The sequence below is a fragment of the Labeo rohita genome, chromosome 17 (assembly GCF_022985175.1).
Source record: "Labeo rohita strain BAU-BD-2019 chromosome 17, IGBB_LRoh.1.0, whole genome shotgun sequence".
NCBI lineage: Eukaryota > Metazoa > Chordata > Actinopteri > Cypriniformes > Cyprinidae > Labeo > Labeo rohita.
In genome coordinates, this window is record NC_066885.1 from 10003841 (window position 1) to 10030445 (window position 26605).

At 38.3% G+C, this 26605-nt stretch overlaps 1 protein-coding gene across 1 annotated transcript in view; it reads left to right on the forward strand.

Annotated features, from left to right (window-relative positions):
* Positions 1-741: 741 nt before the first annotated feature.
* foxn3 (forkhead box N3) overlaps positions 742-26605 on the forward strand; it is a 115692-nt gene continuing 89828 nt past the window's right edge. The window contains 1 exon segment of the mRNA XM_051132895.1: positions 742-1310. The gene's annotated coding sequence lies outside the window, so the exon portion shown is untranslated.

The following is a 26605-nucleotide window of genomic DNA, read 5'->3' on the forward strand; positions in this document are numbered from 1 at the left end:
AGAGTTTATTTCTCGCAGTTTGTATCATGCAATTCTGAGAAAATTGTCAAAACTGAGAAAATGTCGCAATTAACTTTTAAATTTTTTGTTCAGTGGTGGAAACAGGCTTCTATACAGTAGATGTCTTATGACCTTTTGCAAAAGCAAGATACATTTACTTTTAAGATGTTTTTCAAGTATGTTTAGATATATACATACTGCAAACAATACAAGAATACTGAGCAAGATCTTTTTTTTTCAGTGTAAAATGTTTTTTATTAGATCAGTTTGCAAACGATCTTACAACTATTATATTGTTCTTCCAGGTAATGGATATCGAACTGCTCTCCATCTCTATCCATCTACAGATACCCCAACGGTGGATCTGGCACAGCGCAGGACTTATCAGCCGTCTGTAGAGTGTAGCCCTGGGTTACACATGAAACAATGGCATTCTTTCAGTTAACACCAGAGACACTAGGACCCAGCAAATCTCTTCCCTCCTCATCAGGCTCCCTTAGTTCCAGAGCTCAGTGAGCGGTCTCAGAACAGAGTGCAAAGAGAGAGAGAGAAAGAGGGAGGGAGAGAAAAAAGCCAAGTGAATGTTAGAGCCCACTGTGGTCACTGCTGAAATACTGAATCTGAGAGAAATGGAGGGATTAACCAGTCGGATTTAAAAATCTGGAGCTCATGCGGAGGCAGCCAATCAGGGGACGATCTGGATTAAAAGGTTTGTGTGTGATTGATCATTCTTGCTGTAATCTATCAGGGCTTTCTGTTTTGTCAGGAGTCAGCCGGCGTGCGAGAGCGTTCGCGGGCTATATAGACACCGCTGGGAGCTCAGGGGCTGGTGAGTCTAGTTACGTATGGGACATGTGCTACTTACGCCAGATGAAATATTGTGACAGCAGAGACAGGAAAGAGGGCACGCTCCTGTCACTGAGGAATGGAAGTCACTGCAGCTGTAAACAGTGCTGGAAGAGGTCTAGACCGTCCCTCGCTGAGCGTGCCTCGGGGGTCGTTCCCTCGGTTTATGTTTTTCTTGGTGCCGACGAAGTAACATCTTGCCCTCAGGGGGTAGGGCACTCTGTTCTGGTCGGTATTGTTTGTGTTTGATGTTCTCGAGTTCAGCACCCAGGGTTCTGCGTGAGGAACTTTGCTCCGAGACTTGTCAACAAATGCAGCGTTAAATAAAGCAGCCACTGAGTGAAGTTCGAATGTGCTCGCTGGGTGGAAAACAAGTCAGCGCGGGGAAGAAGTGAGCCACATCGCTCCAAACGGTTTCACTTGCTTAAACCAAGGAGACAGAGAGACTACTGGAAAACTATGCAGTGAGCACTTGTGTGTGTGTTTGTGTATGTAGCGTGTTCTTCCTGTAAACACTCAGAAAGTCTGTTCCTACTCCTCTCTGCAAAGATGTTGTTTTGTTTTGTTTTTTACTATTGGCTCATTTCTAGTTTCCGATTTATGCTGGGAAGACTAAGCTTTCTCATTGTAATATGATAGGTTGAAGTTGCAGCTCTTCAGTTCAGCTGTCTTTTTTGTGCACAACAGCTGAAAGTCCTGTCCTAGATGCATGCTCCGTATCAGCTTTTTGCTTTGCAACTGTAATCCCCCTTTCTCTCTGTTCATTTGCATTCATGAGCATTAAGTTCTGCTCATCCACAGCGAACAGTACACAGCATATCCCGTGGATTTATTGTCATTAGAGCTGGACTGTTGTAACTCTGGTCGTTCTGCTGAGCTCTGAGCTTTCTGTGGTTGTCTGTCTGCAAGTCTCTTTACCACAGTGCTATGGCAAGTTCTTTCTGGGAATCTGAGATGCTGAGTTTGTGTTTTCCACAACAGTTTCCATTTTCGTCCTCAAAAATACTGAAATACCTTGATGGCAATGTCCCTTTTGGAAAAAGCTTGTGGAGCAGAGGAAAAAATGAGCTCTAGGATTTACAACCTACTTTAGTCTAGTCGCTAGATGTTTCTATAAATACGCAGAGCACAATGAAGACAGTTTCAGGCTGTTTTATGCAAACTGGCGTGTCGTGCCGCGCTCTAAGTTTTCCCTGACCCTCTGTTTCCATGGCCCCCTCATGTGGCCGCTCTTCGCTGCCTATAGCACGAGCTATCTCCGCCTATGAAAACACGGCGTGTGATTGGCTGATCCTGCAGATGCACAGGAAGTTCAGGGTTTCTAATAACCACCCAGAGACACAGTTACCATAGAGACAAAGATAAGCCCCCTTACTAAAAAAAAGGAAAAAAGCCTGCATGTCATCACAGCAGCCTGCAGAAAGCGTCTGCTCGCTCACTCGCTCTCTCTCTTCTGCCAGTTCTCCTATTAGCAGCTGCTCAAACAGTACAGCCCCTGCCTTACGAAGGTTGCCTCAGGTTTTCTTCTCTCACCGCTCTTCAAATGCACTCTGCACTTAACGTGAGTTCTGCTTTGCTTTTTACAAACTTTCCTCAAATCCTTTATACGTCGTTACGGCGCTCGTGCACTCACTCGTGTAAACTTCTGGTGAGCGCGCGAGATCTGGAGGCTTTTAACAAATCTAAAGCGTTGACCCGTGCCTAGAGGGCATGTTTGTGCTTTTGTGTGCAACCCTTTCCTGTGGTTTGCACAGACCATAACGTTGTCCATCTGTCTGGCCAGAGCTATTTGTGGGATCTGATGTAATGGCAGGCTGTGTGTAATGTTGATACCACCGGCTGCACGTTAATTGATTTCAGGAGTATTGTTGAGGCTGTTAAAACGCTGCCTCTCAGACCAAGAGCATTTGAAGGACTTCAGCCCACACTTTTAAGTCTTCTGGTTTTAGCAAGCATCCCCTGCAAGTTTTTCCTCAACAGTTGGAGGGGAGGCTGTGGGGGCTGGGGTTGAGGAGCTGTTTTGTGTGACGTGCCGAAGGGAGGCAGAGCCGCCGGTGAAAGGGCTTCCTGTTGACGGGAGTCTTGTGTTATCTGAGGAAAGGGCCTGTTGGCAGGAAATGTGTCAGCCGCTTGTTTTCTTTAAAGTAAGAGGATGTGTCGTGGATCGCTTGTTTCGTCTTCGGCGGGAGGTTTGGTGAGGGGAGGGAAATCACTTTGCTCTGAACTTTTGTGAAATTCAATACATGTTGCCTTGACAATTTCTCCTCAGTTGGTGCGCACCGCCGTTGTCATCACGGCATGCGAACAAAGTCTCTTGAAAGATCCAATATCCTCGAGCAAAACTGTATGCCCCTCCACACACCCTTTCAAATTCAAATGCGAAAAGTGACTCGTATAGTTTTGATTTGGTTGTCGGTGCAGTCTTAGAGGAGGGTTTACCCGTGTCCGTTTACACTCTCAGCATGGCAGGCTCTCCTTCAGGACCCCATCTCTCATTTGGCACATTTGCATTTCAGCAGATTAAGCATCAGAAGTTTCCCAGTATGGTGGGTGGCTGTTGGCCCGGGGCGTGCAGAGAGCCGGCATTATTTAAGCACGCTGGGCCGCGGGACGAGACTAGGGCGCCGTCCGTCCGTCACAGTTGAGAGGTGAAGCTGGCTGCCGAGGAGGTCAAGACGCTTTTTATTTTGAGGCAGTGGAGTGTGGGGCTCCTCAGCGGTGCACCTCGTCTTCTTTGTCTGTTTGAGATCTTGTAACAACAGCCAGTGGGTTGTCAACGGACGGGGTTTTGCGCCGCCCCTCATGAACATTAAACAGCACGGCAAATCTGAGACGAGCGCTCGACGAGGCAGAGAAATATGTCAAAACATCAGAGGAGTAGACAGGCAAAAAAAACACCTGATGGGAAAGAATGGGAAATATGCATGACGGTTCAGATTCGGAGTTTTGCTGAACGCTTTACTGTCGTTCGTCTTCCAGAGCGTAAAGTGAATACGGAAGAGGGTAGATTCAGATAGTCCTATTAAATGTTTTCGCTTGCGATTTGCAGCTGAATTCTCCAGGGCCGTTTCCTTGTGATGTGTAGCTCGGCAAACCGTTGGAGTCTGTGATAAAGGTCTCCAGTCAAAACGCATCTCCTCATCGGGTGTTCTGTCGCGTGTGACTGAAAGCGTCACGTCCTCAATCAAAATGAGGCCATACATCTTCACCCCTCTGTGCTATCTCCCCTCTATCGCTCTCTTCCCCTGGTGACCTTCAAGCTTTTTATTTTATCTCTATCCTAGTGATTAAGTGTCTGGAATGCATGTGATGATGGTGGCAGCCTAATGAATGATAGACCCTTGGCAGCAGTACCTCTGGGAAGCGCATTTACCGCTTGCTGAGCTCTGCCTAAAAAAGAGTAAGCTACAAAGCCATGTTTTGAATTTTTCATTTTAATCTAAAATTAACTTCTAAACCACATGTTCTCGTATTTTTCCCATTTTTTTTTTTTTTTTTTTTTTTTGCACAGCCTTTCCTTATTTTTGGTGCCTCTCTGGTTGCACGGGAGGGAAAAGTAACTGTAAATTTGATGTAAACACTTAGGCTTCCAGCAGAGAAAAATGAGAAGTGTGGCTGCCGCTGAAATGGCTGGCCACTTAGGTCCAGTATGAGTGCACGACCGGCTCTCCAATGCACTGGAATTATGTCCCCAGCCGACCGCTGCCGATCAAATAATAACAGACTCTAGAATGGTATTGACACTCAAGTTCACACCTGGGTCAAAAGGCCCTGTGCTGCAGGCACAATGGAGGATTGTGCCCCAAAATGCTCACTGACTGCAGCGGCTCCTTACTGTGGCTTACAGAGTGTAATTGTCAGAGCTTTAAGGAACGCTCAGATCCTTTCAGAACTATGTGTTTGTGAACACTTCACACTTTTTATAGCTTATAATTAATGTTAGGGGTTTGTTCAAATCCCTAGAACTAAGTCTTAACCTTTAGAGCGGAACTGGTTCCACAGTGTTTGTGCTGCAGACATGAAGGCGATACTTAGGAGGTATTATTTTTCTAAGTGACATTCAACTTCTGCATGCTGCATTATAAAAAAGGCAAAAAGCAAAAACAGACTTATATTCATAAATGGACTCTAGAGTGATCCGGTTTCTATAGAGTCGAAGTCAAAAGTTTACATACACCTTGCAGAATCTGCAAAATGTTAATTATTTGACCAAAATAAAAGGGATCATACACAAGTACTGACCCAAATAAGATATTTCACATTAAAGACATTTACACATAGTCCTCAACAAAAAATAATAGTTGAATTTATAAAAAATGACCCTGTGCAAAAGTTTACATACACTTGATTCTTAATACTGTTATGTTACCTGAATGATTCACAGCTGTGTTTTTCTGTTAAGTGATAGTTGTTCATGAGTCCTGAACTGTAAAACTGCCCGCTGTTCTTCAGAAAAATCTTTCAGGTCACACAAATTCTGTGTTTTTTCAGCATTCTTTTGCAAAAACTTTTGCACAGAATGTGTACATTTTTCTTATTTTGCCTAAATATTTTTTTTTCATATAGTACTGCCCTTCAGAAGCTACAGAAGATACGTACATGTTTCCCAGAAGACAAAATCAGTGAAATTTACCCAACTTAATGCATTGTGTCTCCTTCTGGAGCATCATTGAGCATTTGAACGTTCTGTAATAGTTGTATATGAGTCCCTCAGAGCAGTTGTTGGAAAGGGTTCAAATGCACAAAAATGCTGAAAAAACTTTTGTGGGACCTGAAGGATTTTTTTGAAGAACAGCAGGAAGTTTAACTGTTCAGGATAAGCATGGGACTCATAAACAACTATCACTAAAAAAAAAAAATCACAGCTGTGGATAATTCAGGTAACAATTCAGTATTTAGAATCAAGTAAGTGTATGTAAACTTTTGAACAGGGTCATTTTTATAAATTCGACTATTTTCTCTTGTGGACTATGTGTAAATGTATTTTATGTGAAATATCTTATTCAGGTGAGTCCTAAATAAAATATAACATGCATTTTGGTAAAATAAATAACATCTTGCAGATTCTGCAAGGTGTATGTAATCTTTTGACTTCAACTGTATATATATGATTCTTCTTAAAATACATTAACGTTAGATTTATAAATAGTTTCAAATGAGAAGTCGTCATGTGTTTCTCATCTGCGTTGAAGTACTGGTGGCTTTGTGTGTTCTGGGCTGTGGGCTGTGGTTCTGGGCCTAGTGGATCAGTGTTGTTAAGAGGGCTTGCATTGTTCAGACTGATCCTATTGTCCTCTGTTCTGCAGGCATCAAGGGCATTGAGAACTCTTTCTATATAACCACTGGACACGGTCTATTCCTGCTTATAGGAAGGAACGGTCGCCGAAGGACATAGGGACACACGCATTTTCAAACACAGATACGCATACAGGTCATGTAGGAGTCAGGAAAAACATCGAACGTAGTTGATTGGAACATTCGGCAGCGTTTTATTCAGTTGGAATAAGTGGTTTTCGGATCTAGCCGTAGCCTTCAGAGGCGGTTTATTAAGAGCACCGCACTTCCGCCGTGGGCTTCATGCAAACCTGCTGAGTTTTCTGCTCATTTCAAACAACTCCCAGTGGAGCTGATGCCCTGATTGTTTGAGAAACCTGACAAGTGCAAGCCATCTCAGAGTTCAGCTTGAACACATCCTCGCAGGCCGGATCTCATTCGGAAAACTCGGGAGAATCGAGTCATTTCCATCTCCTCTCCCGATCTATCATCAGTGTCATATTTCATTGATATTGCTTTCATTTTTGTTCTGTCAGGGAGGGCACAGCCCTGCTGTCGAGCATATAAACAACTGTATTTTACAGGGCTCTTGTGCAGCGGGGTGGCTCTCAGCTTCATTTTCAGCGCACTATGGTTTGTATCATTCTCTCTATTCGTCACACACGCACACACACATCCTGCGCCCAATCACAAGCCCAAGGCAGAATGTGTCTTCAGTGAATGACTGTCACCTCTCAGTGTCAAAACACATTCAAAACATTGTTGACATCCAGGCACTGACTCTGCATCGATTTACTACTCAAGCGAAAGTGTTTTATCAGAGTTTTTTTTGTCAACGTGCTTTATTTATTTAGAGAGTGTAAATTCTTTGCTGGTGGCTTCCTCAAAGCTGCGCTACATTTGCTGCTTTTAATGTGCAAATCACCTCGTTCTGTGCCGCCACCACTTCCCATAGAAGCTGAGCAACAGCCAGTCCGCCTCTGCTTTCACGCTTACGCGCTCTGCTCGTCTCTTTTTTTTCCCCTCTATAACACTTTTCTCTTTAGCTTTACTTAGCAGTGTGCCCCCAGTCCACTTGACCTGTTTTCACTCAATAACTGTTCATTTAGTCTGGAAAAGGGGACCGTTTCTAAAGCGGCATCCCGGCTCCTTAGGCTTTATGAACGAGCTCATCAGATGAAGAGGGGTTGTAGAAGTGTTAGTGACTCGTGGAAAGCCCTGAGCCTGGCCTGAGCCCTCATTAATGACTTTAGAGAAGCGGCCAGCGCTGATGAGCCTAACCCCTCGAATTACTCCGCTTTCGTGTGAGCCAATGCATTGTAATGCTTGTTTGAGTTTAATGAAATGCCAGATGAGGATCGGTTCTTGATTGGGAGAGGGCTTGGAGTGCTCTGGGAGCCATTCCCGGTTAACAAGTGCGAATCTCGGTTCGCTGGATTACACGAGCGGTTTACTTTCTCAAACGTTGATGTGGTAGTAACACGCTGGCAGAGTTTGACAGTTTTGTGAACGGCACGAGGATAGGGGTCTGTTGACTGACACGTCGCACTGAGGCGTCTCCGCTGGGGTTGACGCACCAGACCACACCAGAGGAGGGACAGTGCGACGTGGGGGAAGAATCGTTGCACATTTGACAGCTCTTCTATTTTGCACTTCTAGTTTTTCTTTCTTTCACCCCCACCACCCTCGGCCTCCTCTTCCTCTCTGTGAATTTCTGTGCATCAGCACCTTCCCTAAGGTGGACGATCTAATCAGGACGGTATCATTTCTCTCTCCTGCGGCAAGCTTTGCCTCGGCAGCACCTGTCAAACGCTCTCTGTCAGAGGGCAGAGTGACTTTGAAACCCTACTAATGACCCTAGACAGCTTTTCTCTCACGGTCTCTTCTGCAGATCTTGAAGAAATGTGCTTCATCTTGCATACAGATGATTTGTCTGCTGGAATTTGAGGTTTCTCTGTGATAATGTGGGAATTAAATGCTTCGAAGAGCATTTAAAATGAGCACTGTTGTCCTTTTCGATGAGGAAAACGTTTCATAACCTCTTACAGTAGTTCTTTATAAAAAATAAGATACTTGCTAGTTTAGCAGTGAAGTTTTCGTCCAGCACAAAAATGGACCAGGTTCATGTCCAGTAACCTAATATCGAATTTCTTTTTAGAAAATTGGTTTGTTTAGGAATTTATTTAGCAGTTTGATGAGGAAGATAAGTGTATTTTTTGGAGAAACAGTAAATTAAAAATATTAAAACTATTTTCCTCTTTTTGCATTTAAGAGATATTGTGGCAAGCAAGATAAATTTTTTGTGTCACTGCCAAATTCATGAAAAGACGATCATTTTAAAACTAAAAATTATCTAAAATATTAATTACAATTAATTATTAATTAAAAAATATTAATTACACTACCAGTCAAAAGTTTTTGAACAGTAAGATTTTTAATGTATTTTCAAAGATGTCTCTTCTGCTCACCAAGTCTGCATTTAATTAATTAAAAGGACAGCAAAAACAGTAAAATTTTGAAATATTTTTTACAATTTATAATAACTGCTTTCTATATGAATATATTTTAAAATGTAATTTATTCCTGTGATTTCAAAGCTGAATTTTTAGCATCATTACTCCAGTGACATGATCCTTCAGAAATCATTCTAATATTCTGATTTGCTGATAAAAAACATTTATTATTATGTTGAACACAGCATAATTACAGAATTATTTTTTCAGGTTTCTTTGATGAATAGATTGTTGTAACATATACATGTCTTTATTTTCTTTTTTTTTGCCAAAAACAAATATAACCTTATACTGACTCCAAACTTTTGAATGGTATAGTGTATAATGTTACAAAAGCTTTTTATTTCAGATAAATACTGATCTTTGAATCTTTCTATTCACCAAAGAATCCTGAAAAAAATTTACTCAGCTGTTTTAAATATTAAGAATAATAATAATAAATGTTTCTTGAACAGCATCATGTGACACTGGAGTAATGATGCTGATAATTTAGCTTTGATGACAGGAATAAATTAATTTTTAAAATATATTCAAATAGAAAGGAGTTATTTCAAATAGTAAAAATATTTCACAACATTACTACTTTCGCTAATTTTGGATCGAATAAATGCAGGCTTGGTGAGTGGAAGAGAATTCTTTAAAAAACATTAAAAATCTTACTGTTCAAAAACTTTTCAGAATGTATATCAAAATATATGTTATAATAAAATGGTTTAATAACTTTTTCATAAAAAATGGACGCAGTTGATTCTAAAATGTCATTGTCATTCCAAATCGCTGGCTTCACATTTTCATGTTTTTGGTAGCAACACAAAAACGCCTCTGAAGTCGTTCTTGCTTTTTAGTGTGCTTTTAGCGTGTTTGCCACCATCCCAGCTGGAGTGCAGTTTTCCCGTTCCCTGTGTTGCCATGACATTATCAACAAGAACAAACTTTGGGCTTGTGACAGTCAGCCTCCGCCAGTGTTTGCTAAAGATAAGTGAAAGAGCCACAGGTCTTCAGATGCCTCGACAACACACGCCAAAGGGAAAATAAAGAGACGGACCTCTGGCCAGCCATTGTCTGTTTGGAATGTAGATTCGTTCCCCTCTCTGCAAACACTTTCCACGCCAGAGCGCTACGTGAAAGCGCTCCCTCGTGCTATGTTTTGTTTTAACTTGATTATCAAAAGAAAACCGCCCTTCCATGGCCATCGGGCTGCATTGTCCTAGCGGTTTGTCATATTTTTCCAGGCCGAAACAAATTCAATTGGAAATCTAATTCTGTTTGTGAGGGAGCTGATTAGCAGGGCAGCGTTTCACTGGGGACAGTTTATGGTGTGGTAATGGAATGACATGTATAAATTGTCGTCTGACACAGAGATTAAGTGAACCGGAGCACAGTAAACATCGCCGTCACGTCTTCTTTCGGTTTATGCCCTTCACCTTGCTCTAGAAGGTTAAGACTCTTGGTTTAGCGGTTGTGTGTAGATACACGGACAGAAATTAACTGATATTTGCTCCCTAGAGTTGATTCAGGAGATTTTATTTTTTACCTTTATTAGGGACATTTTTAGAATTACTGTATCTTTGTGTCTTTTATGTCCAATACTTAAATTTAAAGGATTAGTTTATTCCAGAACTAAAAATTCCCCTGTATCATCCAAGATGTTCATGTCTTTCTTTCTTCAGTCGAAAAGAGGTTTTTGAGCAAAACATTCCAGGAGTTTTCTCTATATAGTTGACTTCAGTGGGGATCAATGGGTTAAAGGTCCAAATTGCAGTTGCAATGCAGCTTCAAAGGGCTCTACATGATCCCAGCTGAAGAATAACGGACTTATCTAGTGAAACAATCTGTCGTTTTCTTAAAAAAAACAAAAAAAACTTTTTAACCACAGATGCTCTGCTCTGCTCTTTACTTCTTCATGCAGTTATGTTTTTTCAGTCAGTCAGAATACTATAGACTACTGACTGTTTGATGCTGCTCAAAGATGCATGTACTTACTGTAGTATTTACACAACAAATGCATAATGTAAACAGCCTACTGTACACAAAGTATATAAATTATAAAATGAAAAAACCTATCAAGGGTTAGGCTTTTGATATTGTGATAATGATTAAATGGGTCATTTATGAATCTTTGCAAGGTGTCTTTCCTAATAATGTGCTAGTTAGCAGGTTTCGCAGCTAAAGTAAGCAGTACTGCTCGTCACCCCACAGAAGAGGGGGGGCGGGATGAGCAGAGCTCATTAGCATTTAAAGGCAAATGCAAGAAAACGGCTTGCTCTGAAAAAAGCTGATTTTGACAAGGTAAAAAGGGTGTTTTTTACACTGTCACTGAGAAATTTTAAAGTATGTTATAGACTTCTCATTAAGACCCTAACGAATCATATCATGGGCATCCGATGACCCCTTTAAGATTTTTGACTAAACAAGCTAAGAGCCAATAATGGGTTAGTTAATGTTTATTGCATTAGAAAGTCGAGACTTATATTTGTTATTTTAGTACCATGAAAAAACTTATTCAAACTGGGAATAAGTTATGTGCATAAAACTACTGTTATAGAATATGTAATATAACCAAATCTGTCTACACTGAAAAATGAATCTCCTAACTGCATAATGTTTGCAGTTTGTACGTTGTGCTGAACAAAACTTTGGCATTTTCAGTGGCGACTGGCCGTTGCATTCATAAATTCAACAGAAACTTGTGTAATTTGGTTATAATACTGGTTCTAATAAAAAAAATGCATAATCCTGAATTGCTGCTGCTGCTGTTGGTTATTGCTGTTGTTGTAGATTATTGCTGTTGCTGCAAAACAACTACAGGAAATTGTTACTGCTAATACATACACCAATATGGTGCTGTGAGTATTTAAGACTGCGGCTGCACAAATAGCATATATAATAACCCATAGCAGATCTATACAGGTGGAGCTAAGGAGGTGGAGGGTTTCAGAGAACTCTGAAAGTGTGCTGCAACATGCAGTGCAGGGGTTCTTAACTCTTGCCCACAATATCAGCTCAAACCCTAAACAAGCACACCTAAACAACAGTGTTGCCAAGTCTGCGGTTTTCCCGTGGAATTGGGCTACTTGTACACTGTTGCCACTGGTAGTGTCCGTGGGTTGAAGCGACCCCAATAACACTATATTTAGCCCCTGAAATATGAATTTACCAAGGGACGTCCGACAAAAAAAATGTGTATTTTATTCCCTATAATGCAATTTTTAATGGGGGACTCCCCTCGAAACATGATTGGGCTAGTTTTGAGTAGCAATTGGGCGGGTTTTGTTATGAAAACCTGGCAACCCTGCTGAACAAGTTAATCAAGGTCTTTAGAATCACTAGAAAGTAACAGGCAGGTGAGTTTGATCAAGGTTGGAGCTAAACTCTGCAGGAAAATGGATCTTGCGGGTTGTATGTTGTGCCAAGTAGTTGAGAATATCATCAGTTTGTGTTAACGACCCATGAGCCTGCACAATCTAGAGTTTCATGACAGAACTTGGCATTTATATTTACGCTTCACTTTAATTCTGTATAGGGGCATTTTTTGGCCCCTTATCTTAGATTTTGTTAATTTTGGTGGCAGTTTTGCCTCATCCCTGGTATAGAACCAAGCAGTTGTACCTCAAGGTTACACCAAGGCCACAGAATGCTTCCCAGGCCTCGCGTGTGCTACCCCAGCACTAATTCCGCGAGGACCCTGCGTTTCTCCTTCAGAGCGATGGGATAGGGAGATATGCATTTTTTTGGTCCGTGGCTGCGTGATATTAACCTCAGCTCTAATTGCCTGTGTCAGCTGTGGGCAGGGATAGCGAGGCGTGATAACTTAATGCGCCAGCCCCAGATCCTGCTGACTCAAGCACAGCATGTGTTTTCCTGCGCTTTTCCTAGCCCAGGACAACACTACAGAAATCTAAACAAGATGTATGCGCTGCCCGCATCCCGCGCACGCTCCTAAATAGTTTGTCACTGCCGCTTTAGAATTGGATGTGAATTGCGCTCCTGGGAAGGTGGCTGAGATGAAAACTCATCTGGATGTAAACATATGGCAGGCAGTTAAGTGTGATAGGTGTGTTGGTGGTTAATTAGCAGAGGATAGGCGACGGAGACCGTGTGTTTGCGTGTGTGCTATCGTGGCCTCGGCCTCATGCCTTTTGTTTATCTGGCACGCGGTCAGGCTGCAGCTGCGTCGGCCCGAGCCGATGTGTGTGCGCGTGTGTGTGCGCTCACACCTGCCCGCTCCTCTCCCGCTAATCAGAGCAGATTACACTCCGCAATTAGTCTCCCAACAGCTCATCACACCACGCCAAGACCAGAGCTCTCATCTCCTCAAAATCAGCCGCACTTGGCAGCAAAAGGCGACTGCCGAATGTATAAGATCTCAAGGAAAGCGAGAGAGATCTTAGGAAAGGTAACTCTCGTTTCCCTGTCTTCTCTTGCCAGCGACATAGGCTACATCTGTTATCCGTGCCTGCTGTTCATGCTCGAATATGTGTTTATGGAGGGGGGTTTTATACGCCTGTGTGTCCTCCGCTCCTCGCAGGGCCCGTTAATCTGTCTAGATCAAATAAAAGTCGTCAGAGATGATAAATCCTGCTTGAGACCATCAGCTTGAGACCCCAAGCTTCACCGTTGCTAGGCAACTGTGTCAGAGGAGCATTGTCAGATTGCGCGGCTCCACTTTTCCGCCAAAGCTTTGGCAGAAGGTACAAACACCTGACTCCCTCAGATTAGGCAGCCTTTAAGGAAGTGCGCGCCTGCCACTGATCAAACTCTGGCTCCCGCTGATGTGCGTATGAGTGAGGCAGAGAGAGATTGAGAAGAACAGGATATATATTCTGATTACCTCTATCTGTCTCCTGCCCAGGTTTGAGAAGGATTCGTGCTCTCGGTAGATTTAAGTCTAGTGCCAAATTCAGGACACGGAATAAGTCTCTGAAAGTTTCTGAAATAAGTCTCGTATGCTTAGCAGGGCTGCATTTATTTGAGCAAATATATAGTTAAAACAGAAATGTTAGTAGGATTTCAAATAACAGTTTTCTATTCTAATAGATTTTAAAATGCAAATTATTTCTATGATGCAACGCAAAATTGATTTCATGAAGAGAAGTTTGCTTCTTAATATTTTCATTGATTCTTTGATGAATAGAAAGTTCATCATTTGTTTTAAATAGAAATTTATTTTTAACATTATAAATGTCTTGACACTTTTGATCAATTTAGTACATCTTTAATGCATGTTCATTTATTTTATAAATCCAAACTTTTCTTTTATCCATATTTTATTCCCTGTTTACACACAATGGTGGAAAGACTTAACTTTTGAAGGCTGAGATGCACTCTGAATTATTGAGATGGGAAGAAATAAGGATTTTAATGAGTATGATTCTCATTCGTTTGAATGATTTCAGCTTATTAATGATTTCACTGGTGATTATTTTGTCCTTGATGTAGTTTCAGTATGGTGTTGTGGCACTGTCAGAATATTTTAATAAGTTGTTCATTGGTGGCACGCTGGGAAACTGGAGTACTGCCTCTAGCACTGCAGACATCACAGTAGGCCTATATTAAGGTAAATTTGCGCAGTTATTGCTGTTTTATAGTTAATTGTGCTGACAAACATTGTGTTATGTAAATTGAGTAAGTGTAGCATTAAGTTTTTTAACAGTTCTTTTCATCTGGAGTATCCTTTAACAAATTTATCAGTTGCCCAGTCTTTTTTGAAAAACTTTTTTGAATGCAATGCTCAGTCTGAATAGATATATCCATGCACAGATAAGATTAACACCTACTAGTTTCATTTTCCATGAGAGTCTGTGGACCTTGAGTTGAGTGTTGAATTGTCAGTATCATGGATTGTCTATTCACTACATGGCAGCTGTTTCCTATAATTCCTGCATTCATGAAATGCCTGTGTTTTGCAAATGACAGCTGGGTTCATTTGTATTTTCACCTGGGTCAAATTTTAGTTTCCGCCACGGGCACAATTTCCATTTAATAATGCCGCACTGCTAAAAAAATGGGGGAAAAAACTGTTGACACATGTATTTACAATTTAATGGCGTTCACCTTTGCACATGTGCTGTTTAATTGAGGAATAAATAATTTGCAACCATTTAACCTTAACTGCAAATCAAATGCAATGAATAATATTTTAATTATGCTGCGCCAGCACTGCCGGCGTGTGCGTATTTGTGCGTGCACATGTTTATGCGTGTGTGATTTTGACTGCCTAAATTTAGTGGTGCAGAGAGCAGCTGTTTTACTCACCTCATTAAGGGCTGTATCCTTTACAGATGAACTGTGCTGCCCATGCTAAGATCAGCTGTCAATGCACACGCAGCACTGCTTTTACACACAAGCTCACAAAAATATATACACTATATATTCGGAATGACTTCAACTTGAACTCCAAAATGTACTCTATTTCTCTCTCTCTCTATGTATATATAAAGGTTGAGGTCAGTTATATTTAAGGAATGAGGCTTGGTAAACCAAAATTTTACTAGTCGCTTAGTCACAGAAAACAAAAATCCACAGGAAGTGGCAAAGTCACGCAATCTGTGATGGACAGTTCGTTAACGGCTGGTCTATGTGGTAATATGGTGCATCGAGCAGGACATGCAAACGCTCACCTATCATTCATCAGCCTTAAATATGGCTTTTTTTCTGAAAGATGTATGTAGTAATGTAAACCTAGAAAAATGCGACTAATAGTCGACTAATGCTTAAAACTAGCAACAACTAGTCGACCAGAAAAATCTTTAGTTGAGGGCAGCCCTAGTAATATATTTATTTTTGTTAGGTTTTTTCTTTTTTCTTTTTAATTAATCATTTTATTCGTTGAAGACTTGTTAAATTGGTAAAATGTGACTGTAAACGCATTTACATTGTAAAAAAAAAAACAGTAAATTACTGCGAGAAATTCAGCTTTGCTATGACAGGAATGAATACATAATATATTATATAAAAATATATATTTTAAATAGTAGTAACACTTCAAAATATTACTGTTTTATTGTATTTTTGATCAAATAAATGCTGTCTTGGTGAACATACAGTATAGAGGCTTATTTAAATTTTATATAAATCATATAAAATTTCATATAAAATAACTGTTATGCATACTAATGCATAATGAATATATTTTGATTATACAACCTCTGAAGTGTTGTGTTGTCATTTGACCTGCAATGTCAGCCATGCTGCAGTTGCCAATGATGACTCCTCCACCATAGCCTCATGGGATACTAAAGTGAATACAAAATAGTAGATATATTTAGATATAAGGATGCCTTTTGGCATTATTAGATTTGAAAACAACATTATTTCCCTCTTTTATTAGCCTTTTTAAAGTGGTTTCACTATATTTGTGAGGACCTTTTCAAACATTTTCACTTTACATACATTGTAAAATCTAGACAAGCACATAAACACACACAGTGACCTCTTTCTCAAGGCTGCTTTACAACATAGCAGATCTTGTTTTATATAAAAGCTGAATGAATGCGGAGTGATCATGTTTGAAAGGAGAGCAGGTCAAATGAGCAGGAGAGCTTAAGATTCTTGCTCACATGCTCCCGCTGACCCCGCTATCACTGAGACGGCTTTGTTTAGCGCTGATATGGAACCTCTTCCTCTGGTTATAACTGTACCAAGAGCTTAATTCAGGAGCGCCGCCTGCCACAATGATGAATGATAGCTTATCTTTGTGACCGCAGTTGACCTCTGGGACGTATTCAGCTGTGTGAGAGTGCGGGTCAGGTTTTGTCGACACTGTGGGGGCCGGCGAGTGACCCATTAATGAAAATGGCTCAATAAATATACTAAATACAGATTTACAGGGTAGAAAATCTCATTAGCTTAGTATAAACCAAGAAGTGCTCACTGTGACTGAAAGGTGTAGGTATTTGTGTTTATCATAACTATAATGTGGTGAATTGATATTGTTGTGTATGATTTGTAGGGCTGTCACAATTCCTTGATTCAGTTTAACTACTCGATTTTTAAAAATCCTTAATTTCTTTTTGGTCGTGTCAAATAACTAACCAGCAAAATACCGGAAGTGGCACATTACATCAACGAGAATACATGAAACGCATTATTAGACCGTTTTCCAAACACATTTGAAATCATAATTCATACAAAACAATTGTTGAGTTTGGGTTTATTATAACTTTCATCTGGGAATGCAACATGCGCCATTTCATTAGATTTTTAAGGTAAATCATTTATAAACTTACGCAAACACAAGAGAATGCATTAATATCTTTTTCAATATGTTTATCGCGATTTCAAATTAAAAGCTCAAATTCTTACTCTGAGTTTACATGTTGTAGTGTCCACATATTCAAAAAATTACAGTACCTGTAGCATTTCTGTCGTAAATAAATGGCCAAATATTGAAGATTAAGATTAAATGTTGTTTAGTCAAATTTAAACAAGGATTAGATCGTGCAGTAAAGTGTAAAAGCAATCGTCAGGCCGTTGACGCCCTCTGCTCTGCAGGCATTTGTTATAATGCGTAACGGACGTTAGCTCTAGTGTTTATAATACTTTATGTATTTTAACAGTTTTGTTTAATGAAATCATATGACTACTTGCGTTTGATACTTTATTTAAATTGATTTTTTATTGCCTCATTGCTAAGGTGACGAGATTTCTGAAATGAAAACAGGGACATTTCCTAGCTCATGGGTCAAAATATCACTGAAATCTGTCGTTATTTACAAATTAAAAAACAAGAACAAAATGTTTGTTTTTTAATTGTTGTGGGTTCCATGTATTAATATCATATTGATAATTACAGTAATATTTGAGGATCAAACTTACCGTAGTTTTTTTTTTAAATACAATAACTATTGCAAATAGCAAACATATGAATTAGTACCATAACAAAATTATGGCTTTACAAAAAAATTAAATATAAAACAATGAATAAAGTGATAAATTAACAAATATGTAATTTTCAAAATTTTTACAACTGAGTACAATAAATACAACTTCTCAAATTTTGTTTATGCTTTTGGACATGGACATTGAAAATAGCTTATTATTTTGCATTTTAGGCTTATTTTGATAAAGTGTGTGCTTTCTGCAAATGTAATTTGTGTAACAGTGTCCTAACTACACGCGACGCCGCCACGTTCGACAAAAGGTATCTTTTCCATAATCAGAGTTTTGCTGCGTTCACGCCATATCGTAATTACCGTAACGAGATGACAACAAGTGACGTTCTACTCGGAGCTGTTCACATCCTCAGACTCGGAATTATGCGTTTCTATGGCATCACTATCAATGCCTAAACAGAGCCTACGTTGGTCAGGTAACGTTAGTATAGCGGTCATGTGGTACAAGTCGTAGCTCTCTGCAAACTTAAACTGCAAACTTAATACGAAGTGTTTTCCATGACAAAGATAGTATCAATCACTCAGTATGTAGTTTTAACAATGTTAAAAAGGTTTAATATTTCTGAATTAGATTATGAATGGCTGTGATATTTCAGTGATTCTGTCACGTTGTGCCGTCAGTGTATTTGCGGGTTGAACATGCTGTGAAACGGGACATTTCAGGGGACAGCTCCAGTCCGGCACAGGACACCAAAAAGCGGGACTGTCCCCGAAAAACGAGGACATTTTAAAGGCTATTGTTTGCTTATGTCTGTTTTTATTACTACAAAAAATGTATTATAATTACCCGATTACTCAGTTAACCATCAGATTAATCTAGAGATCTCAATATAATAATCGTTAGTGACAGCCCTAATACTTTGTTTCTGTTTATGTCCCTGTTTGGATGCTGGGTGGATCCTGAGGTACAGGAGACGGTATTATCATCGGTGCGTGAATGAACGTTTCTGATCCAGGCTTGGTGATTAAAGATTAAGACTGCTTTACAACCTCATCTAGCAGGATTTCTTTGAAAAAAGTCGGGAATCTGTTTCCTGGGCCGTGATGTGAGGGATTGAGAGTTGTGTCCTGCGCTGAACTGCGATTTACTGAGTTGATGGTCTCTTTCCCTCTCTCCCTCGAAGGACTTCAACATCACCTTGGTCCTTCTCTCAGTCCAGTGCTCGCTGCGATAACATCAGTCTCCTCTAAGGGAGGCTTATCACTGAGCCAGGCCTGCCATTGTGTTTATGGCTGTGCTTTGAATCAGTAAGACCCCTCTAATATATATCTGCAGGGCTCGTAAAGGAGCCGGTGTATAGCTTTTATTGACTCCTCTGGAAGACATTGGAGACGTAGATCAAAAGGAATGTGCTCCGAAATGCTTGTGGTTGGGGACGAATATACTTTCATTTAAGAACGAGCGCTTTGCGTGCCGTCTTCCCCTTTGAGTAGTAAATGTGGAAAAAGGACGCTGTGTCTGTGTCTGTCGTTGTTTGTTTTAGAGAATTGCTTCGCTCCGAAACCTAGTGAGACAGCATGTAAAGGCGACACTTGTTCCAAAACGTAGTGCGTCCTAACTTGTGTTAGTCAAAACGTTTCGTTTGCAGAGAATGCATGCAGTGCAACAGGTTCAGTGGAGAAAATATAATAATAAACAGACATTTTATTCAGTACTGAAAAGTATCTATACAAATGTTTCTGTGTAATTAAATTTTTTTTTTTCTCCTCACTTATGCTTGTGAGGCCATGTTTTAAATGGCACATTTGACATATACCTGCAGTCCTTATTTATTTCTATTTACACAACATTTACAAAAATATGTGTATATATTTTTCAAATTAATATATTAATGTTTTAATTTATATATTTGGTTTATATTTCTATTTTTATTCATATTATTATTTATTTATTTATTTAGCATTTATTTATAAAAGTCGAGTTTATAGTGTACAGTTTTAAATTGATTTTAAATTAACTTTTGTGTTGTATATTTTGAGTTTATATTTAAAATATTCATTTTAATTTTAGCATATTTTTTTATGTTTTTTTTTTTTTAGTAATTTTGCTGTGTGTTTTTGTTGCTTTTTTGTTTTTATAAAAAAATTGTTTATTTATTTCATTTAATGCATTTTTTCTTTCCAGTCAGTAATCTTCAGCTTAAGTTTAATTCAGTTATTTGCCAGGGCAGAATTTGTAATTTTTGTCTAGTTTAGGTTTTTCATCCAGTATTTATTAATCAGCATTGTTTTGTAATTTTATAATATAGTTTTTAATTTATTTTTAATTAGCTTTTGCATTTTATATTTCCAGTGTATTTTTTTTATTTTAATTTAATTTTTATTTGATTGTTTTTTTTTAGTAATTTTGCTGTGTTTTTGTCCTTTTTTTGTTTATTTTATTTCAGTTATTTCCCAAGGCAGCATTTCTAATTTTTGTGTAGTTTAGTTTTTTCATCCAATATTTATTAATCAGTGTTATTTTGTAATGTAAATTTTCATTTAGATTTTAGCTTATTTTTTAGTAATTTTGTGTTTTTTTTATTTATTTATTTATTTATTTTTTTATTTAAACATTTTATTTTTTTATTTAAACATTTTATTTTATTTTATTTCATTTTTTCAGTTAGTAGTCTTAGTACTTAGGATTAAATTTATTTTAGTTATTTGTTTTTGTAAAAAAAAAAATCTTTTATTTAATTTTTTTTTATTAATATTTATTAACCAGTGTTATTTTGTAATACATAGTTTTTAATTTATTTTTAATAAATTAAAATATTTATTAATATTTAGATTTTTTAGTTTATATTTAGATTTTAGATTTTCAGTTTATATTTTACATTTTAATTTTAGTGTTTTTTTTTGTAATTTTTCTGTGTTTTTTGTTGCTTTTTTGTAAAAAACTATTGTATTTTGTTTATTAAATTTAATTAATTGTTAGTATTATTTGTTTGTTTTTTTCAGTTAGTAATCTTAGTACTTTGGCTTAAATTTATTTCAGCTGCCAAGGCAACATTTTTAATATTTTTCTAGTTTAGATTTTTCATTTAATATTTATTTTTGTAAATTAAAATGAAGCCGAAATAATAATACATTTTCAATAGTTTTAGTTCACACTGAAATGAACATGAACCAGGCCATTACTATTAGTTCTCCAAACCCTATTGAAATTGAAACTCTATTGATTTTTCTTCTTCTTCTTCTTCTTCTTCTTCTTTTTTTTTTTTTTTTTTTTTTTTTTGATGCTTATGTAGACCATTCCAAATAAGTCACAAGATTTCGTGATGGTTCGGATGCTGGCTTAAAAGACAGTATGCATTGAGGCAGCTCAGTACGATTTAGAAGAGTACTTATGTTTCTGTTTATGGTGTACTGTATAGCTGTTCACTCTCTCTCTCTCGGTCTGGTAATAAATGCTCCCGCTGCAGGCTCCCAGAGGCAGTCAGACTGGAACAATTATAATCTTCGCAGTGCACCCGAGACCGCGGCCCCTCCCGCGTGTAACACCATTAATTGCATTGTTACGTGTTATTGTACCGAGTGGCACTGCCGTCTTGAGTGCTGTTTACTAATGAAACGCGTTGCGCAGCGAGAGGGTTTGTGCCCGTTTAACGCGGCTATTAAACCTAAAGCAGCCATACTCTGATCCCTCGCTCCTTTTGGGATTGAAGAAAAAGAAAGAAAAACTACAACTGAAGAGTTCCCGTGAGACGCACCTTCATTAGGAGCCTGTTAGAGCGGCCTGAGTGAACAGGGAGAAGTTTCCTTTCCCTCGCCAGCACATACCCTCTTAAAAATGAAGGTTCTTTAGTGGTTCATTGCAGCACCTTAGCTTCAGCAAAGAACCCCTTTCTTGTCAAGAACCATTTTTTGATGTATAGTAAGGTTGTTGTGGTACTACAGTTTCAGTTCGCAATACCATAGCGGAAATGAATGTTCAGTATTCACAGTTATATATATATAGTGTACACAGTACATAGTGTTTCAAATCAGCTTTACAGATTTTTTTTATTTTCTAATTGTTTCTGCATTTAAAAGTAATCTGTTATCGGAGGTGACTGTAAAAGGTGAGGTGACAAAAGTAATATCCATATGACAGAAATGAAAATTAAAGCAATTAGTGTTGTGAATATGCTATTAAGCAAACTACTTATTTAAAGCGTTAATATTTAAATATTTCATTAGGCAAGTTGTAATTTATTCACTAATAATAAATAAAGAAATTATGCACTAGAACAGATATAAAGAATAGAGCAAGATAATAATTAATGTAAACAATTTCTTGAGTTTTAAATTTAGAAATGGAAAAAGTTATACATCTTATTTTACTACTTAAATGTAACTATTATTATGCATATTCATGTATTCATTTTCTTTTTCTTTTTTATTTTTTTATACCACCCATTATTTTATTTTATTTTATTTTATTTTATTCAGGTAACCACCTGTTTGTACATGATTTTTTTTTCCATTTAATTTAATGTTATTTAGGTAACTGACTGTCTGTACATTAATATTTTATTTTATTTTATTTTATTTTATTTTATTTTATTTTATTTTATTTTATTTTATTTTATTTTCATTTAATTATATATTTTAAATGACTTTCTGTACATAAATTTTATTTTATTTTATTTTATTCAAGTAACCAACTGTACATGAATTTTATTTCATTTAATTATATATTTTAACTGACTTTCTGTACGTTTTATTTTATTTTATTTTATTTTATTTTATTTTATTTTATTTTATTCAGGTAACTGACTGTCTCTACATCAATATTCTAGCAAGACTTTTTGTTCAGTAATGCATTTGAATGTTGAAAGTTTTGGTCACTCACTTGTCAATCAGTGCTGTATTTTAGCACCAGTACATTGCTTTCTTAAAAAAAAAAAGTTTTATTTTTAGGAGCTTAAAGCCTTCTTCAGTGGCATCAGGCTAGTGAAATCCTATTTATTTCTAACCTTTATTATTTTTTGTAGGTCATTCTAAACTTTGTATCCGATTGTGGCCTGCTGATCGGCTGAATTGAGAGGTTTGGGTGAGCAGCGTCTTAATTTTCATTAAGTGCCCTCTCCCCTTGAGGCCCTGCATCCTTGGACTCAGCTGCTAACTGGGTTTCCCTTGTCACCGATACACCGGCAAATTCAATTTCCCGTCTCCCGGGTGTTCTCCGCAGGCCCTGAGCTGACGCTGGCAACAACAGGGACTTACTCCATCATACTGCAGCCCCAGGTTGAGCGTGGTGACTAGGATACAGTTACCCATCATCCTCCCGTGTTTCCTGTTGAGATACGCCCGTACATGTGTTCGAGAGCCGCGCGGACATTTTTCTCTGCTCGTGCCTCTGTCGTTGGGATTAGATTAGCCTGTACTCTCATGCCTGGATGCTTTGCTGTATTAGCTGAGCCCCAGCAGGGCAGTGGCATTCATGGGGAGATGGCCGGTTTCTACAATAGAGATAAAGCTGCTGGATTTCAAATCACACTATGCTCACTGACCTTCTGTGAAATGTTAAACCTCAGCCCGGCTCGACCGCCGCGCAATCTCGCCGTCTGGCGAGCGTCTCGGAGAAGATAGAAACCTATGGGAGGAGAATTCAGAGGGAATTTGAATGTCAAGGTGTGTGTCTGTGTGTGTCCACATGGTTTAAAAGCTCCATGGTCGCCGGGTCCATTTGATTTGCGGTGTGATAAAAGCGGGCTCTGCGGTGTAGCGGGTCGTATGCATCAGCGCAGCAGCTCTGTCAGCTTCGCTATCGTCGAATGCGGTTCATCTCTGCCGGGTTGGGAGCTGCAGCCATTCTGATTTTATCACCGTATGTCCCCTCCGGCCACACGCAGGCCTGTCCTGGGTGGTGGTTGCTTAATGGTTGAGGATCGTAACTGCTGTCAGAAAGGTCCCTGGTTTCATTCAAAGTAGAAGCTGAAATCATAATCCTGCTGTGTTACAGACTGGTCATTGCCCTGCATGGGTTTTACACACATACACACACACAGTATGTGTATGTATATGCGACCCTGGACCACAAAACCAGTCATAATTAGCACAGATATATTTGTAGCAATAGCCAGAAATATGTATGGGCCAAAATTATCGATTTTTCTTTTATGCCAAAAATCATTACGATATTAGGTAAAGGTCATGTTCCATTAAGATATTTTGTAAGTTTCCTACTGTAAATATATCAAAACTTAACTTCATTTTTGATTAGTAATATGCATTACTAAGTGCTTCATTTTGACAACTTTAAAGGTGATTTTCTCAATATTTAGATATTTTTGCATCCTCAGATTCTGGATTTTTAAATAGTTGTATCTCAGCCAAACATTTTCTGTCCTAACAAACCATACATAAGTGGAAAGCTTATTTATTCAGCTTTCAGATGATGTATAAATCTCAATTTCAAAAAATTGACCCTTATGACTGGTTTTGTGGACCAAGGTCACATATGTAAATCCAAAAGTGTACATACTTTATTATGCTTTAAAAAAAAAAATTACATTAATTTAATAATATTTTTATAATAACGTTTTTATTATTATGTAGAATGTATAATTCTATAATTATTATATATAATGTAATTTAGAGTGTATACAGTTTAAATGTTAATTTTATATATACTTTTATATGGATGTATGTGTATATATATATATATATATATATAAACATTTGCATATATTATGAAATAAATGTGTGTGTGTGTGTGTGTGTGTATATAATATGTGTGTGTGTAAAATTACACTTTTATTACTATTATTACTATTTACTATTAAAATATTTGTTGTTAAATACTTAAAATATAATATTTTTATAAAATACATTAATGAATAATACACATTATATTTTAAATTTATATTTGTAATTTACGGTGTTGATAGTGTAAAGGGTAATTATATATATATATGATTTTATATAACATTTACATTAATTTATAATATACAGTGGGTACGGAAAGTATTCAGACCCCCTTAAATTTTTCACTCTTTGTTATATTGCAGGCATTTGCTAAAATCATTTAAGTTCATTTTTTTTCCTCATTAATGTACACACAGCACCCCATATTGACAGAAAACACAGAATTGTTGACATTTTTGCAGATTTATTAAAAAAGAAAAACTGAAATATCACATGGTCCTAAGTATTCAGACCCTTTGCTCAGTGTTTAGTAGAAGCACCCTTTTGATCTAATACAGCCATGAGTCTTTTTGGGAAAGATGCAACAAGTTTTTCACACCTGGATTTGGGGATCCTCTGCCATTCCTCCTTGCAGATCCTCTCCAGTTCTGTCAGGTTGGATGGTAAATGTTGGTGGACAGCCATTTTTAGGTCTCTCCAGAGATGCTCAATTGGGTTTAGGTCAGGGCTCTGGCTGGGCCATTCAAGAACAGTCACGGAGTTGTTGTGAAGCCACTCCTTCGTTATTTTAGCTGTGTGCTTGGGGTCATTGTCTTGTTGGAAGGTAAACCTTCGGCCCAGTCTGAGGTCCTGAGCACTCTGGAGAAGGTTTTCGTCCAGTATATCCCTGTACTTGGCCGCATTCATCTTTCCCTCGATTGCAACCAGTCGTCCTGTCCCTGCAGCTGAAAAACACCCCCACAGCATGATGCCGCCACCACCATGCTTCACTGTTGGGACTGTATTGGCCAGGTGATGAGCAGTGCCTGGTTTTCTCCACACATACCGCTTAGAATTAAGGCCAAAAAGTTCTATCTTGGTCTCATCAGACCAGAGAATCTTATTTCTCACCATCTTGGAGTCCTTCAGGTGTTTTTTAGCAAACTCCATGCGGGCTTTCATGTGTCTTGCACTGAGGAGAGGCTTCTGTTCAGGCCACTCTGCCATAAAGCCCCGACTGGTGGAGGGCTGCAGTGATGGTTGACTTTCTACAACTTTCTCCCATCTCCCGACTGCATCTCTGGAGCTCAGCCACAGTGATCTTTGGGTTCTTCTTTACCTCTCTCACCAAGGCTCTTCTCCCCCGATAGCTCAGTTTGGCCGGACGGCCAGCTCTAGGAAGGGTTCTGGTCGTCCCAAACGTCTTCCATTCAAGGATTATGGAGGCCACTGTGCTCTTAGGAACCTTAAGTGCAGCAGAAATTTTTTTGTAACCTTGGCCAGATCTGTGCCTTGCCACAATTCTGTCTCTGAGCTCTTCAGGCAGTTCCTTTGACCTCATGATTCTCATTTGCTCTGACATGCACTGTGAGCTGTAAGGTCTTATATAGGCAGGTGTGTGGCTTTCCTAATCAAGTCCAATCAGTATAATCAAACACAGCTGGACTCAGATGAAGGTGTAGAACCATCTCAAGGATGATCAGAAGAAATGGACAGCACCTGAGTTAAATATATGAGTGTCACAGCAAAGGGTCTGAATACTTAGGACCATGTGATATTTCAGTTTTTCTTTTTTAATAAATCTGCAAAAATGTCAACAGTTCTGTGTTTTTCTGTCAATATGGGGTGCTGTGTGTACATTAATGAGGGAAAAAAATGAACTTAAATGATTTTAGCAAATGGCTGCAATATAACAAAGAGTGAAAAATGTAAGGGGGTCTGAATACTTTCCGTACCCACTGTATATATATGTAATGTAAATATTAAAATATTTAATATTTAATTTATTTATTAAATTCTACTTTATGTATGTTCAACAATAATTTTTAATTTGTTTTTTTTTCTCATTTTCTTGTGTGTGTGTGTATATATATATATATATATATATATATATATGTATGTATAGATGTAATATATACATTTATAAATAAGTTTGTAAATATACAAATATATTCTTTATCTGTCTATCTCTCTCTCTCTATCTATTATCTATCTATTATCTATCTATCTATCTATCTGTCTATTTAAATATAGAATTATATTATTTTTTACGTATTCTTTAAAATGTTTTAGAAATGTTTGATCTTTGCTAACTGTCTCACTGCCTGGGTATCCAGAATACCACAGGACTCCAACCCAAGCACAACTAGAAAGTCCAGTGGTGTTTATAGCAAGGCTGACCTGAGTTCTTAACCCTGCTGTCAGAATACTAGCGGTGGAGGCTGCGCTGCTTCATGAGGGGGTTGGCAGATGTGATTGAGA